This window comes from Pinus tabuliformis, chromosome 9 (assembly GCF_031772625.1).
Source record: "Pinus tabuliformis cultivar Carrire ecotype Pingquan chromosome 9, CPIR1, whole genome shotgun sequence".
Lineage (NCBI taxonomy): Eukaryota > Viridiplantae > Streptophyta > Pinopsida > Pinales > Pinaceae > Pinus > Pinus tabuliformis.
The window spans coordinates 204,722,590-204,743,697 of NC_142307.1; positions in this window are offsets into that span (position 1 = coordinate 204,722,590).

The window sequence follows — 21,108 nt, forward strand, 5'->3', positions numbered from 1 at the left end:
GTAACCTTTGCCTTCCATTGTTGAAATGGACACAAGGTTCTTCTTCATATCAAGTACATATATAACTTCATGTAAATGAATCAAGTTACCCTGATTCAGTTGAAGGGTAACATTCCCTACACCCTTTATGGGATAGGTGGCATCGTCTCCAAGAAAAATCTCCAAGTTTGTTTCCTTCTCTATCAAGTTAGAGAGAGCTTCCTTGTATCCGATGAAGTTCCTTGAAGCACCACTATCAATAAGCCAATTTCCCAAAGTGTCTGAAGGAGAGGTAGTGGAGAGGGCTGATATAAGATAATACTCCTTTTGCTTATCAAAACAACATTTGATCCTTCATACCTAGATTTCCTTTCTTTCTTGGAGGGTCGACCATTTCCTTGATGTCTTGCATTCCTTTTTCCTTTGCCATTATACCTGTCATTCCTTCGATCATTTTTATTGAAGTTTCCCTTGAAATTATTGTGATCATCATCATGTGATGTGTCCCTTCCCTTCCTTCCTCCCTTAGATCCAGGCTTTACATGGAAATGACCTTTAGACCCTGCATTATTTCTCCTTTTGGCATGAGCGGAGAAAGCAGTGGGATTGCCTCTATTAGAAGGGATTTCTTGCTCCAGCATTCCTATTTATTCTTGAATGCATCTCGACATCAATTCTTCAAACCCTGTAATTCGATCATTATTGAGAATAGTGGTTCTAAATATATACCACTCGGGTTGGAGCCCTCCAAGGGTAGTGAGAGTAAGTTCCCTATCAGGAATGACTTCTCCAATTGATAGAAGATCATTCTTGATCTCAGTGATCCTTAAGAAGTAGGATTGAATATCCTCATCCTTGCCCTTCTTAATATCCTTCAACTTATTTTTTGGGAACAAAATTTTATTTGCATCACTAACCTTGAACATGCTTACCAATTTATCATATATTGCCTTAGAGGTGTTTAGATTAGAGATGTAGGCCACCATACGCTTGTCAATGGAATCTCTGATAATCTTCTTCACTTTGAATTCACCCTTGGTGTATTTGTTCTTTGTAGCAGCCGATGCATTTGATGGAGGCTCAGGGACTTTACCCTTCACATAATCCAACACTTCTTGTTCTTCCAATGTCAGATCAAGAAATATCTTCCATCTGTGATAGTAAGACTTTGCACAGAGCTTGTGTTCAGCCAGGATGTGGGATGAGGAACCCATTGAGCCTTTTGTCCTTTCCTACTATCTTCGGTGATTTCTCTTTCACTCTTGCTTAGGCTTTGTCTTCACCTAAACTCTGATAACCATGTTAATTTTTGGGTATATTCTATGCTTAAGAGAAAATTACTTCAATTTCTTATAATCCCAATATCAATTTCCATATTAGCAATCACATCAGCATGATAGTAAAATGAAGATAGAAAATAAACATAAACAGTAGAAGAAAAGCCAATACAAGAGGACAAAAGATGTGGCACCAGCCAGGGAAAAACCCCAATGTGGGGAAACCCTTGATCAAATCTTCTTTAGTCTTTAATAGTTCAAGAGAGAGATAGAGATAGAGTACAATGATTTAAAGTCAATATTGACTTGTCAAATAGGAGATCAAACATTAGAGATCTTCACCATGAATATGACACAATGAGCTTGCAAATTTTACATCAAGGACTACAGTTCTAAATACTAGTTAGGGAGTATTTATCAGCCCTTAAAATCTTCCCAGATTGCCTTCAATTAATGTGGTTATCCTCCAAGGGAAAGTTGTCCCCTTTGCTGTAATGCAAAGCAGCCTATTAGCCCTTAACAATAGCTCTGTCTTCCTCTCATTACAGTGGCATCTTACAGCCCTTAGAATAGGCCTACAACAACCTTTCAAGAGGATTGTTCCATCCTCTATGAGCCCTCATACAGCTCCCTTTCTCCTCTTCCTTCAAGCAAGATACTTGGCCTCTTTTCAGCCCTTCAGTCTTCCTGGAATGGCTACAAAACAACCCTATTTCACCCATGTTGAATGCCTCTTCTTGCTGTGATCTTAAGCTTCAAACTTCGGCCTTTCTCCCTACAAGAGCACCCAAGAAAAACACTCAAAACAACCTCTCTTTCACACATTGTACCTACAGAAAAACATAAGACTTACATGTTGCTTCTAGGGCTTCTTTTTTGTTGTCTTATGGCTCCTTCTTGTAGTGGCTACGGCCTCCCTTTGACTGTGGTTAGGACCTCTCTGATTGTTGCTTTAGACCTTCCTTGACTATGGCTAAATGCTTCTTCTTGATGGATGATAAGGGCCTCCCTCTTGCTACGGATTAGGGCCTCTTTTGTTATGGATAAGAGCCTTCCTTTTGCTGCGTATCTGGCCTCTCTTGGTTGCATCTTTATGCCTCTCTTGACTGTGTCTTAGGCCTATCTCTAGACCACATCTTAGGCCTCTCCCTTTTTGTGGCTAAACCTCTTTTTGCCTATGGTTAGAGATTCTTTTTACTGCGGATAGGGCTTCCTTTTCGACTATGGCTAGAACTCCTTCAAGACTGTGGCTAGGTCTCCCTTCATGACTGCAGCTAGGGCTCTTTTGTGACTGCATCCATGTCTCCTTTAAGACCTCTCTTTCCACCAAACCCAAACGAGTGGAGATAGATCATAAGAGATGTGTGTGACAACTTACTTGAGACCTCTTGTATTTAAATGCAACGTTGAGGTTGAGCTGGGGGTGATTTTCTTGTTGGCTGACCTTGAAAACTATATCAACTTACTTTACTAGACATGCTTTGTCCAACAATTATTCTTAACAACAATGAATTTATACAGAGGACTATCTAGAGTTCCATGCACCCCCTTTTAAGAGTAAAATCTTCAGGTGAGATGCACCTCCCATCAAAGCCAAAGGCGTTGCAATTTGTACTCAATTGTAGTTGTCACTCTCCCTGTGCCATGCAACTACCTTTTCTACACTTCACAGTTCTCACCACTAATTCTACTATTCCACCTTTCTGCTGCTTCAACATCAATGTCACTGCAAGATCATTTACATAGAATAATTTTTATGCACCTCATTAACTCCTTCTTCCGTGCTCTGTTCTTCTGCTCTTGTCATACTTTTTCCACTGCCATTTCTTAAATAGTTGCTTTGTTCTTAAAACCATCAACAAGCTTTGCTTACAGACTTTCTTTTAGGATCAATGAAATCTACTGCAGTGATGAAGGACCCTTACTAATTTCTTGCAAAGCTTTCCAGACCTCTAATGATAGCAATAAAGTCTAATGTTACTGCTACACATAATCTAGGGTACACACCATTGTTTGTTGTTGTGTCAAGGGTTATTGTGCAATCATCATTGTCTTAACTATCATTGACACTTCACTATCATTGTTATAACACTATATAGTATGTCACTGTGTTGCATCTAATACATCATACCATCATAGATTATTTTCAGATAGAAGGTTACTACAGTCACCCTCCTGAGTCACTGTCATGCTAATGTTTTTCTGCTACTGTAACAACTTGCAATATATATAAGGTCAACTGTTTAAATTTTTGCACATTTTCAAAACATCTCCAAACACTGAATGTTATTACTCTTCAAACTATGCACTTTAGATAAGGTCTGTAACACTTTAAGGTATCTCAAAATGTCTTCTCCAATGTGTGTCACAACAAAAACACTATCAAATCATTGTCTTATATAAGAACATTTGTATTGCCATGTCACATATCTTCTCAAACCTGCCTACAAAATAGCTTTGTATGAGCGATTCTAACATCAACATATGTAGTTGTCAAGTATTGTCTTTGTTGCTTATTAAGGTCAAGACTTCCATCAATCTAAACCCTATCAAGGCTTTTCTATGATGCTTCTATCTAATATAGATAAAAGGATTGCAGCATGAGAACTATGAATAGTAGTCCTCTGTCTATTCATACTGCTGCATACTAAGGAAGCCCTTAACAAAATTAGTATCTTCTCTGATTGTTACAATAATGACACAGTAGTGAAGCCAACTTTAGCACAACATCTTGCTTGAATAGCTTGCATATTGCAGAGTTTGAATGCTTCATAAATTTATATGCTTTACAATCAACAATACGTATGAATAGACCTTGAAACATTTAGATTCAAACTTCAAAACTCTAAATCACCTGTCTAAATTATTCATCCTTATAATTGTATTGGGCCATATATGACTGAATTGATGACCAACAAAGATTACAGGTAGGTCTGTAATTCATGTCGTAAGCACAAAAGAATATCAATCTAAAAAGGAGTTGCATACATCTTAGTAAAACACTTGTCTATAGATCTGAAATAGGTCTAAAATATCCATATGCCCTTGCCCTAACCAGAGTTGAATGAATTGCTTCAAGGAGCTACAAACAATTTTTGGGAAATGTTCAAATAGTTTGCAAGATAAAAGGATTTATTTAGCTGGTTCCTTCAAGAATCACTAGTGTAAGCTCTGAATACAAGTCAATCCAAAAGGAACTTCAAAACTCTCATGTCTTAACAAGTCATCCTTTCTGATTGATTGAAGCCCTAAGAGAATCTAAATAGCTCCACACTTCACAAGTTAGAAAATGCCCTAAAATTCAAGGATTAAAGTGATATTCCAAAGAGACGAGGGCTTATGCCACAAATCTGAAAGTGTCATCAACTGTTCATGGAATTGTTAGTGAATTGTGATACCACCAAACCTTAGAGATCAACAAACTTAGATGAAAACCTTCATGCTCAGTAATAAAGCCCTAATGAAGGCCAAATTATAACAGGACTCCAATAATTTGGTCTTTAAAAGTTTTTCAAACAAGCCCAAATGGATTCTTAACAATCCTTACTACTCCTTGTTCATCGATTCATGTTAATCATAGAGACTAGAGTGTTGCTCAGAAATTATGCCGCAGGGAATTATTTGAGTTTTTCTTGGATGATTCTTTCATATAACTCTTACTATTTTCTATAGCCCTACTTCTATTTAGAGAGGAAGACAAAAAGCACATTGTTTTGCAATTAAACTACTGGCTGCAAAGGAAATCCTTATGTAAAATTTGATGTCCTTAAGGCGTCGAAAGTATACTCCTTGCCATTACGAAACCAAACCAGATGCCAAGGGATCCACAGAAAATGGACGCAGATATAAAGAAGTTTTTTCAAAAATATTAAAGAGGCTAGGATTAATGCTTGAAACTTACACAAATCGAGACCCTTCCTGCCACAAATGGAAGAGGAAATTACTCCACATGCAGAGAGGGATGAAATTGTTTCCTTGCAGTTGATTGATTTCTTTCTCTCTTGCTTGGGCTTGCCATCACTTGTGCTCCGATATCATTGACACTTCACTATCCATGACTTTTGGAACCTTCTAACCCATTTTTATATTAATACCCATTAATATTTTATTTTTCCTAAGTTTATACTTAGGAACTTCATTAAAAATCTTAATTATTTTAATATCTCCTAAACCAAGTAGAATCTACCCAAACCATTTCTAGGTCTTGGAGATCGCATGTGATTTAGCCTTGCCACCAATTTTCTTGGCTATAGTACATCCGATGCTACCCTAAATAAACACTCCCTCTTAGCGAGGACTGTGCTCTAGTAATACTCCTCACTGAGCATTACATTGATTATCTGGCACTGGTACTTGTGATGATGCTAGGCCTCCCCGCCCAACATCCTCTACATTGCTCCATCCTCTACTACTGCACATGGCCCTGCCACGGCCACTATTGCATCTGTATGGCAACTCCCTCTGCATCCGTGTTGTTGCTGGTCCATCCTCCCAACACTGCATCTACACTGCAACCCCCTCTCACCATGTTGCATCGTGCTACTACTAACCGCTACTGCACTGCATCTCAGATACTGAGAAGTAAGTAACTAATTGTTGTGGGGAAAAATGCCTATGCAGGACGATCCTATCCACCTAAGGTGTGACAGTGCCTTAGCAACAAACAAGCACAGCTATTCTGGTTTCTTCCTTTATGAAATGTGAAAGAAGAGAGATAAATAGACTTACGAGTGTCTTCCGTTTGTCCCTCGATCCGGTCTCTCTTCTGTTTGGGAGTTCACAGCTACTTGCCTTCTCGCTTTCCCAGCTTCAACAGGTTCCTGCAAGATCACAAGAGAACAGCTACTTGCGACAAGAGAAGAACACTACACAAAGACAGATATTCACATTCATAACTAGTTTAGGATTAGAAATAAACCAAATACACTAATGCAATCATACATCAAAGACACATCAGTATATAGGAGAAACCAAGATAGCTTTATTGATAAATAACAAGGTTTAGGAAGAGATACAACCCAGAGGGCTCCAATCCAGCATCTCCTTCCCAACAAATAGAATTCCTATCTTCACCCCCTTCAAAGCATTAAGCACCCAATGATTCCAATCTCAAACCAACAACAATTCTTTGCAATAACAAAATTCCAGCCTCTAGATCTCATGGAGGAGAGATCCATATATAGATGTTTGGAGAGAGGATGAGTCAGCTTGAGATCTGACTAGTGTCCTCTCCCTCTGTCAGTTCTTGATTCCACTTGGAGGTTCTTGCTTCCACTTGGAGATTCGGAACCTCTTACTCATCACCAGTCGAATTCCCTGAGGCAAGTGTCATTTTGGAAGCTTCCTGGGTTTTGACACCTTGAGAAATGAGCTTGCCACATGTCCACTCTCATTCAGCGCAGGTAGCCAGTGTTCCATTTGACATTCAACGCAGGTAGCCAGTGTTGGCTTTGACATTCAGCGCAAACAGCTAGTGTAGCCACTGAAATGATCATGATTTGACTTGTTTTTGAGCAGTTTCTGGTGGAGAACTTCTGTGAATTGCTGTGGTTTGTTAACCTTGTTCCTCGAGGGGTAGGAACAACATGTTTAGGGACTTTGGATCCCTTAGATTATGGACATTTCATGCTCAATGCTGTAAGGCACAAAAATGTCTATAACAGTTGCCCCCTAAAGTATGAGGTTGTTTATCGGGTGAAATGCTTTATCAGGGGGATCCGAAGTTCATCCAATGCTGGGAGGAGACCTGTAATAAGATACAATACAATACATTATTTTTCATACTGCTTTCATGATCTAGCTGAGGCGGGCATTCCCATGCTCAGCTTTATAAATTCATTTTTCTGTACATAGAAAAGACAATCGTCTGATGGTAGACTAATAATTTTTTATGAAATTATCATCCTTTGAGTAAGATGATTATCTGCTGCAATGATGTACATGTCAATGTCTTTATCTTTCCTGAATATATATCGTAGCCCGGATGGATGAAACTAGATCTGGGGTCTTCAAACTCGTTTGATCTTCACTCTAAGTACAAGTCGATCCATGTGAGAAATGTTCTGAAGTCGAACATGGAAAGACATCGCTTGATTACCGGTCAATGATGTAAACCGTTAACAAGCGCGAGAGGAATCAACGATAATGATAATGACCCTCAAGGTACTGCAGTACAATTCACGTGCTGTGAATAAAGGACTTGGCATCGAACACCATGCAAAATCTTTCGGTCAAAGGTCATTGATGTATAACTGTCGCCGGAAGTGAGAAACTTGCCATTGAGGCATGCAAGCTTCAAAGTACTGAAGGGGTTGTTCCTAGATCAACTTCTTGGATAATGAGCTGATGTCGACAAGAAGCGATCCGTCAAAGGAGGGCCTTAATGAATCCCACATCAGTGACACGGAACGGAGCTAATGATTTTAATGGAGGTGAAAACGATCTGTGACATATGATTCAGGGTGGCGGTCATGAAAGGATGAAGGATAATGTATGGCAGTGGATGGGACACGGTTGACTTTTCTGAATGACTTCTCTTGAACATATGGCGACACTGATGCGATGGATCAGTAGCATTACCCCAAATATGGATGGTATGGCGAGACCATGGATGTGACCGGTGAATGAAAACAACCCAACCCAATTGTGGTACGGAGGAAAAGTGTCATGTTCAAGAGCGACTTGCTACCATCAAAGTTTTCTTGAGTTTCTCCCAATTTTTCCCCAGTCATTGCTGACCAGTACCTCTTTATTTTTGTCAAGCTTGAGGAGGATAACATATGCTTGTTCTATAACCTGCCCTTCGGGAAAGCCCATCGCTGTGTTTTAACGAGCCTAGCGATAGTGAAACTCGTTCTCGTCTAAAGACAAGTTTGTCGCTATTTAATGATTTTAATGAGTCTAATGACAAGGATAACTCGGTCCTTTTCATTTTTAGAGAGTTTGAAAAGGTACATAAAGTTAACTCCAAAAGTCCTTTTTTGTCATCTAATCCCTTAAGTCCGAAAAAGTATAAAACAATACAGAAGGGATGAGTTTTCGATAGTTTTAACGAGCCGAATAAAACAAGCGCTCGATCTTTTTGTGCAATAATCCCTCAGGTCCAAAAAGATTAAAATCTAGAGGAGGGATAGCACTTCCTGTCCCTTTAACGAGATGGAAGGCCAAGGACTCGGCAATCTTTTCATATTTTACGAGTCAGATGAAAAGAGCTTAAAGGAGACTCGTCTTTTGAGGAACGAGTGATAAACATGGTTAGCAGCTAATTCCAGGTACAGGTTGGAATTTTCCAATCACGGCAGTGTCACAAGGATGGCTAGGTGAAATCACTCTTCGCAGCTGTTCCACAAAATGGGTAAACAATCATATGGTGGTGAACGATTGGCCAAATGAAAAGTGGAGGTGACGGTGCAAACACGACCAAGGCTTTAATGGCTGATGATATTACATTCACAGTGGTTATTTACCGGGTAGTGGTTCATTTTTTATTTTAAAATGAGCTTAAACGCTGGTGGAAACACTTGCTCATTGCTTATGTTTATTTTTTAACGAGCATGAAGTCCGCGTTAAAACTGCTCGGATCTTGCGTTTATTTTTTAACGAGCATGAACTGTGTGCTAAAACTGCTCGAATCTTGCGTTTATTTTTTAACGAGCATGAACTGTGTGCTAAATCTGCTTGAATACCCAGTCATATGATAAGAGTGTCTCATTGAGATTTTATTTTTTATGGAGCTTCATCTCACAAAGCTATGCCCTGCATCCTTTCTTTATGCAAGTTAGGAAACTGCTAACCCAAAAAACAGATAAATAACCGCTCTTTGCTTGCACTCTAAAAGGTTTGCATGCCCCCAGGTATAAAGTACGATTTCAAAGTTACCTCTACTTCTTTTCCTTCAAAACAATTGTTTTAAAGAGAGAGGCTTACCTCTTTCAGGTTACCCAAAGATTGTCTCGTTAATCTTTCAAACAAAACACTTCTTCGGCGATATCTACCGAAATAGACAACGGTGAGCGACGATGCCTGTCAACTCACATAACTTTGACAAAAGAATCTTATTCTAGAACAACCCCTCTTCCAATCACGGATGGGGTACGGACTAGTCATATTATCCCGCCGAAACCTACCCTATACCCAAAGTTTTCTTGCCGAAGCAGACCAAGACGCATGCCCCCTGGGTTCCAGTCATATCCTCCAGGATTACTCGCGATCATTAGGAGGACGGACCGTGGGTTGAGACACTTCTTGCGTGAATAGACCATTTAGGGATGGTATATGACTATTTGCGATGCGTGATCCGGGAAATGAAAGTTGGTCCACGAGCTTGACCATTCTTCCTTCGTGCGGAAAACACATTACTCTAAAGAGTGAGGAGACTATAGCTCCTATGCAATATATATAGTCTCGTCCAAGGAGTAGGTTATAATCCAAGGGTCCTTGAACGACCATCACGTTCATTTGAACGGTCTTCCCTTTCAATGTTATGGGCACATTGGGGAGGATCCCTAAAGGTTGACTGGTTCCTTTATCAAAACCTGATAGATTTCTCATTTCAGGCAAAAGCGCTGGTGAACCAAGCGCTTTCCAAGCAATAGAGGAAAGGATACTCACAGATGCCCCCTCATCAATGATAGTGCCAGCCATTACCATTCTGTATATTTGAACGATAATTCTGAATGGTATGCTTGCCGGTAACCGGGGTCTGCCTAGTTGGTTCCAGTCAAACAAGACAACCAGGTTGCTTGGTGGTGGGACCGAATAGACGGCCGGATATGACTCTGACGAAGTTCCTTCCTGCGATAAAGGAATGGGCAAATTGCCCCCTTGTTCGTCGGAGTGTTGATGAAGAGAATTTGGACGGTGTCGTCTTTATTCTCCTCTATGATAGTATCATTCGAAGATAGAGCCTCTGAAAGCAAAACCGGGTCAACTGCCGCCTCAACCTTTTGACTTTCGTCAGGCATGGATCCAGATGGTTCATCTTCAATGATAGGTGCTTCGGCTGACCACCTGGGTAGGCCAGCCGGGTTCTCAACTAGTGAAGGACTTGGCAGGAGTTTTTGATATCCAAGAGGAAGTTGCGCTCGTAAAATCGGGCGATCTTCCAGAACTCTTTTAGCCTCGTCTAAGAAGGGACAACGGTGGATGGCATGGTCACTTTCACACAGTTTACAGGGAAATCTAGCTTTCCCTCTCTGTCCTGGGACTTCACTTTCACTAGTTGACGGTGAGTAGTCAACATGGTTATCAGAGGTTGATGCTACCGAATTGTGAAAACGGGGAGACCAGTCCCTTAGTATCCGAGGGATGCAAGGACAATCTTTGTGGAAGTGGTCTCCCTTGCATATGACACATGGTGATTTAGGCCTGGTCAGTGTTGTGTGTGGATTTTTGTCAGACGACACTTGTTTGCCCCCAGTCGCTTTTGGCTCCTTCTTCTTCTTCTCTTTCTTCTTCTTTTCCTTATTCTCCTTAGGAACTTGGTTTTTTGTTTTACCAGTTCCGTCAAGCGAAGAGGAAGGAGGAGAGGAAGAGTTAGATGAAGTAGAAGGCTAGTTGGCAACTCTGGTCTGGTCTAACTGTTGACTCGACTGTTCAGGAATGGTGGTGTTCTGAATGACATTGGTTGAAAAGAGCCAGACCGGTAGGCCAATTGTCAGTCTTGGAAGCGACAATGTGGCCATATGAGGCGCACCAACATCTCCCCAAGAGGAGAAGGGACTAGGATTTCCACCAAGGGGAATTCCTTGGTTGGTGTGCTCCATTTTTTCAACCTAAAGATCAATGCAGGAATAAAGGGTGATTGTTCCGTTTAAAATAAATTTTAACGACGCTTTAGACACAACTTGCTTTTTCAATTTTAAAGAGTCGAGAAAAAGCTAAAGATGACTCTAGTCTCCTTCGATGTTTTAACGAGCCCGAAGTGACAAATGCTCGGATGGACTTTTTCTGTTATAGAGTCTGAAAAAGGCCAAAAGGAACTGCTCTGGAGTTCTAGGCAGAGGGTGTGCCAAACTTTTCGCAAAACCGCAGAATACTTTTTAGGGTACGGGCGGTCGATCTTCCTGAATGCTGTGTTCATTGCATTGCGATCAATAGGGCGGCCGACACGGCTTCCTAAGGATAAAGGGTTTATGCCTATAGGGGTCTCCCAATATATACGCGACGGTACGTGGGAGCACAATCCGTACTGGCGCTGTCGTCCCTCAGGAGGAATCACCCACCATCCACGAGATCGACAGTCACCAGGCTTTACGACGCCGGAACACGTCTCTAGCCTAGACCTCTATGTTGTGTGTTATGTTACAAAGCGTTGTTAAGTTCAATCAATTTATTTTAGGTTGATCTTTTTAGAAGTTTGCCTTTCAAGGTTCACCACGAGATGTATGATACAATTCCTAAATGCAGTCTAAAGATGATAAGCAAGCTTTATATCTTTTCAACTTTGAAAATCCTAGCTACTAAGGGAAAAGAAAGACACCATCTTTTCTCAAAGAGCAATCAGCACACTCTAATGCACTTTTCCTAAATCCAACATGCAAACTATCAAAAATGCAAATGCACAATGCAGGTGTTTGTTTTCCGCTTTCTTAGTATTGATGCCTACAAAAGAAAGCTTTTCGTACAACTTTGAATTTGCTTTTAAATGACAGATACAAACAAGTTTACTTTTTCAAAATCAGAAAGGGTAGAAGAGATTACAACACTTAACGATTTTTGAAATGAATACTTGTTTCGACACTTAAAAGAGACAAACTCAAACCAATAAGCAAGAGTAAATGTATAATCAATCTGCAAACAGCCAATGAACTCTCTTCTAAGATCACAATCAACAGATTCTAATCAAGGGCTACAGGATGACTATTTCACTCATGCAAAGGAAAACTGTAAATGACGCCACAAACACATAAAAACACTCACAGTATTTTTGTACAAAAGGAGGCGGAATCTAAGCAGAGAAAAGGAGTTATCAGACTGGTACCTATGTTGGTTACAGGCTGCAAAAATCAGAGATCAAAACAAGGCAAAACAGAGCAGAGAACCCCAGCTGCACAAGAGCAAACTGGTTCAGCGCAACCTCAACACAGGGGTTTTGAAATTCAGCGCAAGTAGCCTTCACGGGGCCTGCGTTGAAATGCAGAATCCCTTCACTGGGTCTGCGCTGAAGGAGAAACTCTCGTTTCCCACAGGTTCTGGGTCACAGATTGCTATTTAATTCACTGTTTCAGCCCAAATAAAAGCAACAAGCAAGGTGCAATCAAAGGGATGCTTTGAGGGGTACTAAGATCTATCACAAGGATCATCAAATCATTTGTGAGTCCATTTTTCAGATCATAGACCAGTCCAGTGATTGGATCAAAGCAGCAAATGTCTACTTTGCATCCGGGAATAGCAGATGCAGTTCGATTGTTGTTGTCAAGTCTATGAAACAAACAATGATAGAAACACAAATAAAATGACTAAACAGATCTCCCCAATGGAGTCGCCAATTTGTTGTGGGGAAAAATGCCTATGCAGGACGATCCTATCCACCTAAGGTGTGAAAGTGCCTTAGCAACAAACAAGGACAGCTATTCTGGTTTCTTCCTTTATGAAATGTGAAAGAAGAGAGATAAATAGACTTACCGGTGTCTTCCGTTTTTCCCTCGATCCGGTTTCTCTTCTCTTTGGGAGTTCACAGCTACTTGCCTTCTCGCTCACCCAGCTTCAACAGGTTCCTGCAAGATCACAAGAGAACAGCTACTTGCGACAAGAGAAGAACACTACACAAAGACAAATATTCACATTCATAACTAGTTTAGGATAAGAAATAAACCAAATACACTAATGCAATCATACATCAAAGACACATCAGTATATAGGAGAAACCAAGATAGCTTTATTGATGAATAACAAGGTTCAGGAAGAGATACAACCCAGAGGGCTCCAATCCAGCATCTCCTTCCCAGCAAATAGAATTCCTATCTTCACCCCCTTCAAAGCATTAAGCACCCAATGATTCCAATCTCAAACCAACAGCAATTCTTTGCAATAACAAAATTCCAGCCTCTAGATCTCATGGACGAGAGATCCATATATAGATGTTTGGAGAGAGGATGAGTTAGCTTGAGATCTGACTAGTGTCCTCTCCCTCTGTTAGTTCTTGATTCCACTTGGAGGTTCTTGCTTCCACTTGGAGATTTGGAACCTCTTACTCATCACCAGTCAAATTCCCTGAGGCAAGTGTCATTTTGGAAGCTTCCTGGGTTTTGACACCTTGAGAAATGAGCTTGCCACATGTCCACTCTCATTCAGCGCAGGTAGCCAGTGTTCCATTTGACATTCAACGCAGGTAGCCAGTGTTGGCTTTGACATTCAGCGTAAACAGCTAGTGTATCCACTGAAATGATCCTGATTTGACTTGTTTTTGAGCAGTTTCTGGTGGAGAACTTCTGTGAATTGCTATGGTTTGTTAGCCTTGTTCCTCTAGGGGTAGGAACAACATGTTTAGGGACTTTGGATCCCTTAGATTATGGACATTTCATGCTCAATGTTGTAAGGCACAAAAATGTCTATAACACTAATCCCCCCAACTTCTGACATCCCTGTTAAGCTAGAAACACTCCCGATGCTGAAGCTCTCTCTGCTGCTAACAAGTGCTCCCTCTACTGACCTTTGCACTATTGCAGCAATTCCCTACATCTCACACCGTTGCACACCTCTTTGTTCCATCCTACACTGGTGTAACACTACCATGCCTCTCACACTATTGTATCCTGCTAGCCTCACATTGCCCGAAGACTCCTGCACAGTAGCACTCTCTGTCGCTTCATCTGCATCCATCTCTACCCACATCTGCCAATCCCACTACTCTCTCTTCGGGGCTCCCGTAGCAAGGTATAATCAAAGAGGTTAGGTACCTCAAGGATCCTACCCCTCATCGTCTGTAGTCCTCCTGACTACAACTTGATGTCTCCCCACCTCTTCTCTAGAGGTACATGAGCACTCCCTGTAGTCACTAGCATTCCCTAGAACACTACGACATGAGCACTAGTGCATTAGATATGTTAAAAGGTCACTTTCTTGTTAATTTGACCGTGAATATCTCTTTTACAAAGAAATATTTCTTAGCTCTGTTTACATCAGTGGTTTGATAAGAACATTTCTACATTCTCTTCACTGAATTTTTAAAAAAATTTACATTTGTGTTTTTTTGACAAAAAAGGGCTAACATTTTACCCTGGATAAGTAAGGATTCTTTAAATAACCTTCTAGCTTGGTTCCTTTTTGTTCCATCTAAGCTTGGAAAAGTGTCATGAATTTACATTGAACAATGTAAGAATCTAGTCTTCTCCAGAAAAATCAAGCCAACTCTTTCATTTTGCAAATTACCTACCAGTTCTGGACATATTCTTTGAAATTTCTATGCTGAAGGTGTTGGATTTAGGTAATTGATGCAGAATCCACACCTACAGTTATATTTTTCACCTATTAGACTGGTGCAAATTATAGGAAAACTTGGGAGGGTTGGAAATGACTATTCCAACCATACTGTTGCGGGGAAAAATGCCTATGCAGGACGATCCTATCCACCTAAAGTGTGACAGTGCCTTAGCAACAAACAGAGACAGCTATTCTAGTATTCTTCCTTTATGAATTAAGAATGAAGAGAGAGATGGATGGACTAACCGGTGTCTTCTGTTTGTCCCTTGATCCGGCTTCTCTTCTCTTGGAGAGTTCCCAGCTACTTGCCTTCTCGCTCGCCCAGCTTCAAGAGGTTTCTACAAGATCACAAGAAGAGAACACTACACAAGACATGGATTCATATTCATAACTAGTTCAGGATTAGAAATAAACTAAACATACTAATGCAATCATACATCAAAAATACATCAGTATATAGGAGAAACCAAGATAGCTTTATTGATGAATAACAAGGTTCAGGAAGAGATACAACCCAGAGGGCTCCAATCCAGCATCTCCTTCCCAGCAAATAGAATTCCTATCTTCACCCCCTTCAAAGCATTAAGCACCCAATGATTCCAATCTCAAACCAACAGCAATTCTTTGCAATAACAAAATTCCAGCCTCTAGATCTCATGGACGAGAGATCCATATATAGATGTTTGGAGAGAGGATGAGTCAGCTTGAGATCCGACTAGTGTCCTCTCCCTCTGTCAGTTCTTGATTCCACTTGGAGGTTCTTGCTTCCACTTGGAGATTAGGAACCTCTTACTCATCACCAGTCGAATTCCTTGAGGCAAGTGTCATTTTGGAAGCTTCCTGGGTTTTGACACCTTGAGAAATGAACTTGCCACATGTCCAATCTCGCTCAGCGCAGGTAGCCAGTGTTGCCTTTGACATTCAGCACAGGTAGCCAGTGTTGGCTTTGACATTCAGTGCAAACAGCTAGTGGAGCCACTGAAATGATCCTGAATTGACTTGTTTTTGAGCAGTTTCTGGTGGAGAACTTCTGTGAATTGCTGTGGTTTGTTAGCCTTGTTCCTTTAGGGGTAGGAACAACATGTCTAGGGACTTTGGATCCCTTAGATTATGGAAATTTCATGCTCAATGTTGTAAGGCACAAAAATGTCTATAACAATTGCCCCCTAAAGTATGAGGCCGTTTATCGGGTGAAATGCTTTATCAGGGGGATCCGAAGTTCATCCAATGCTGGGAGGAGACCTGTAATAAGATACAATACAATACATTATTTTTCATACTGCTTTCATGATCTAGCTGAGGCGGGCATTCCCATGCTCAGCTTTATAAATTCATTTTTCTGTACATAGAACAGACAATCGTCTGATGGTAGACTGATAATTTTGATGAAATTATCATCCTTTGAGTAGGATGACTATCTGCTGCAATGATGTACATGTCAATGTCTTTATCTTTCTTGAATATATATCGCGGCCCGGATGGATGAAACTAGATCCGGGGTCTTCAAACTCGTTCGATCTTCACTCTAAGTACAAGTCGATCCATGTGAGAAATGTTCTGAAGTCGAACATGGAAAGACATCGCTTGATTACCGGTCAATGATGTAAACCGTTAACAAGCGCGAGAGGAATCAACGATAATGATAATGACCCTCAAGGTACTGCAGTACAATTCACGTGCTGTGAATAAAGGACTTGGCGTCGAACACCATGCAAAATCTTTCGGTCGAAGGTCATTGATGTATACCTGTCGCCGGAAGTGAGAAACTTGCCATTGAGGCATGCAAGATTCAAAGTACTGAAGGGGTTGTTCCTAGATCAACTTCTTGGATAATGAGCTGATGTCGACAAGAAGCGATCCGTCAAAGGAGGGCCTTAATGAATCCCACATCAATGACACGTAACGGAGCTAATGATTTTGATGGAGGTGAAAACGATCTGTGACATATGATTCAGGGTGGCGGTCATGAAAGGATGAAGGATAATGTATGGCAGTAGATGGGACACGGTTGACTTTTCTGAACGACTTCTCTTGAACATATGGCGACACTGATGCGATGGATCAGTAGCATTACCCCAAATATGGATGGTATGGCGAGACCATGGATGTGACCGGTGAATGAAACAACCCAACCCGATTGTGGTACGGAGGAAAAGTGTCATGTTCAAGAGCGACTTGCTACCATCAAAGTTTTCTTGAGTTTCTCCCAATTTTTCCCCAGTCATTGCTGACCAGTACCTCTTTATTTTTGTCAAGCTTGAGGAGGATAACATATGCTTGTTCTATAACCTGCCCTCCGGGCAAGCCCATCACTATGTTTTAACGAGCCTAGCGATAGTGAAACTCGTTCTCGTCTAAAGACAAGTTTGTCGCTATTTAATGATTTTAACGAGTCTAACGACAAGGATAACTCAGTCCTTTTCATTTTTAGAGAGTCTGAAAAGGTACATAAAGTTAACTCCAAAATTCCTTTTTCGTCATCTAATCCCTTTCGTCTGAAAAAGTATAAAACAATACAGAAGGGATGAGTTTTCGATAGTTTTAACGAGCCGAATAAAACAAGCGCTCGATCTTTTTGTGCAATAATCCCTCAGGTCCAAAAAGATTAAAATCTAGAGGATGGATAGCACTTCCTGTCCCTTTAACGAGCTGGAAGGCCAAGGACTCGGAAATCTTTTCATATTTTACGATTCAGTTGAAAAGAGCTTAAAGAAGACTCGTCTTTTGAGGAACGAGTGATAAACAGGGTTAGCAGTTGATTCCAGGTACAGGTTGGAATTTTCCAATCACGGCAGTGTCACAAGGATGGCTAGTGAAATCACTCTTCGCAGCTGTTCCTCAAAATGGGTAAACAATCATATGGAGGTGAACGATCGGCCAAATGAAAAGTGGAGGTGACGGTGCAAACACGACCAAGGCTTTAATGGCTGATAAGGTTACATTCACAGTGGTTATTTACCGGGTAGTGGTTCATTTTTTTATTTTAAAATGAGCTTAAACGTTGGTGGAAACACTTGCTCATTGCTTATGTTTATTTTTTAACGAGCATGAAGTCCGTGTTAAAACTGCTCAGATCTTGCGTTTATTTTTTAACGAGCATGAACTGTGTGCTAAAACTGCTCGAATATACCAGTCATATGATAAGGGTGTCTCATTGAGATTCTATTTTTTATGGAGCTTCATCTCACAAAGCTTTGCCCCGCATCCTTTCGTTATGCAAGTTCGGAAACGACTAATCCTACGAGTTTAAAGGGTTAGACCTACAGGTTTAAAGGGAGGACCTAAAAATTTAAAAAATAAATAGCCGCCCCTTGCTTGCACTCCAAAAGGTTTGCATGCCCCCAGGTATAAAGTACGATTTCAAGGTTACCTCTACTTCATTTCCGTCAAAACATTCGTTTCACCGAGAGAGGCCTACCTCTTTCAGGTTACCCAAAGATTGTCTCGTTAATCTTTCAAACAAAACACTTCCTCGGCAATGTCTACTGAAATAGACAAAGGTGAGTGACGTAGCCCGCCAACTCACATAACTTTGACAAAAGAATCTTATTCTAGAATAACCCCTCTTCCTAGACGGACGGGGTACAGACTAGTCATATTCTCCCGCGGAAACCTACTCTATACCCAAAGTTTCGCTGCCGAAGCAGACCAGTACGCATGCCCCCTGGGTTCCAGTCATATCCTCCCGGATTACTCGCGCTCATCAGGAGGACGGACCGTGGGTTGAGACACTTCTTGCGTGAATATACCATTTAGGGATGGTATATGACTATTTGCGATGCGTGATCCGGGAAATGAAAGTGGGTCCACGAGCTTGACCACTCTTCCTTCGTGCGGAAAACACATTACTCTAAAGAGTGAGGAGACGAGGGCCCCCATGCAATATATATAGTCTCATCCAAGGAGTAGGTTATAATCCAAGGGTCCTTGAACGACCATCACGTTCATTTGAACAGTCTTCCCTTTCAATGTTATGGGCACATTGGGGAGGATCCCTAAAGGTCGACTGGTTCCTTTATCAAAGCCTGATAAATTTCTCATTTCAGGAAAAAGCGCTGGCGAACCAAGCGCTTTCCAAGCAATAGAGGAAAGGATACTCACAGATGCCCCCTCATCAATGATAGTGCTAGCCATTACCATTTTGTATATTTGAACGATAATTCTGAATGGTATGCTTGCTGGCAACCGGGGTCTGCCTAGTTGGTTCCAGTCGAACGAGACAACTAGGTTGCTTGGTGGTGGGACCGAATAGACGGTCGGGTATGGCTCTGACGAAGTTCCTTCCTGCGATAAAGGAATGGGCAGATTGCCCCCTTGTTCGTCGAAGTCTGTGTTGATGAAGAGAACTTGGACGGTGTCGTCTTTATTCTCCTCTGTGATGGTATCATTCGAAGATAGAGCCTCTGAAGGCAAAACCGGGTCAACTTCTGCCTCAACCTTTTGACTTTCGTCAGGCATGGATCCAGATGGTTCATCTTCAATGATAGGTGCTTCGGCTGACCACCTAGGCGGGCCACCCGGGTTCTCAACTAGTGAAGGACTTGGCAGGAGTTTTTGATATCCAGGAGGAAGTTGCGCTCGTAAAATCGGGCGATCTTCCAGAACTCTTTTAGCCTCGTCTAAGAAGGGACAACGGTGGATGGCATGGTCGCCTTCACACAGTTTGCAGGGAAATCTAGCTTTCCCTCTCTGTCCTGGGACTTCACTTTCACTAGTCGACGGTGAGCTGTCAACATGGCTATCAGAGGTCGACGCTACCGAATTGTGAAAACGAGGAGACCAGTCCCTTAGTATCCGAGGGATGCAGGGACAATCTCTGTGGAAGTGGCCTCCCTTTCATATGACACATGGCGATTTAGGCCTGGTCAGTGCTGTGTGTGGATTTTTGTCAGATGACACTTGTTTGCCCCCAGTCGCTTTTGGCTCCTTCTTCTTCTTCTCTTTCTTCTTCTTTTCCTTCTTCTCCTTAGGAACTTGGTTTTTTGTTTTACCAGTTCCATCAAGCGAAGAGGAAGGAGGAGAGGAAGAATTAGATGAAGTGGAAGGTTGGTGGGCAACTCTGGTCTGATCTAACTGTTGACTCGACTGTTCAGGAATAGTGGTGTTCTGAACGACATTGGTTGAAAAGCGCCAGACCGGCAGGCCAATTGTCAGTCCTGGAAGCGACAATGTGGCCATATGGGGTGCACCAACATCTCCCCAAGAGGAGAAGGGACTAGGATTTCCACCAAGGGTAATTCCTTGGTTGGTGTGCTCCATTTTTTCAACCTAAATATCAACGCAGGAATAAAGGGTGATTGTTCCGTTTAAAATAAATTTTTAACGACGCTTAGACACAACTTGCTTTTTCAATTTTAAAGAGTCGAGAAAAAGCTAAAGATGACTCTAGTCTCCTTCGATGTTTTAATGAGCCTGAAGTGACAAATGCTCGGATGGACTTTTTCCGTTATAGAGTCTGAAAAAGGCCAAAAGGAACTGCTCTGGAGTTCTAGGTAGAGGGTGTGCCAAACTTTTCGCAAAACCGCAGAATACCTTTTAGGGTACGGGCGGTCGATCTTCCTGAATGTTGTGTTCAGTGCATTGCGATCAGTAGGGCGGCCGACATGGCTTCCTAAGGATAAAGGTTTTATGCCTATAGGGGTCTCCCAATATATACACGACGGTACGTGGGAGAACAATCCGTATTGGCGCTATCGTCCCTCAGGAGGAATCACCCACCATCCACGAGATCGACAGTCACCAGGCTTTACGACGCCGGAACACGTCTCTAGCCTAGACCTCTATGTTGTGCGTTATGTTGCAAAGCGTTGTTAAGTTCATTCAATTTATTTTAGGTTGATCTTTTTAGAATTTTGCCTTTCAAGGTTCACCACGAGATGTATGATACAATTCCTAAATGCAGTCTAAAGATGATAAGCAAGCTTTATATCTTTTCAACTTTGAAAATCCTAGCTACTGAGGGAAAAGAAAGACACCATCTTTTCTCAAAGAGCAATCAGCACACTCTAATGCACTTTTCCTAAATCAAACATGCAAACTATCAAAATGCAAATGCACAATGCAAGTGTTTGTTTTCCGCTTTCTTAGTATTGATGCCTACAAAAGAAAGCTTTTTGTACAACTTTGAATTTGCTTTTAAATGACAAATACAAACAAGTTTACTTTTTCGAAATCAGAGAGGGTAGAAGAGATTACAACACTTAACGATTTTCGAAATGAATACTTGTTTCGACACTTAAAAGAGACAAACTCAAACCAAATGCAAAGGTAAATGTATAATCAACTGCAAATAGCCAATGAACTCTCTTCTAAGATCACAATCAACAGATCTGAATCAAGGGCTACAGGATGATTATTTCACTCATGCAAAGTAAAACTGCAAATGATGCCACAAACACATAAAAACACTCACAGTCTTTTTGTACAAAAG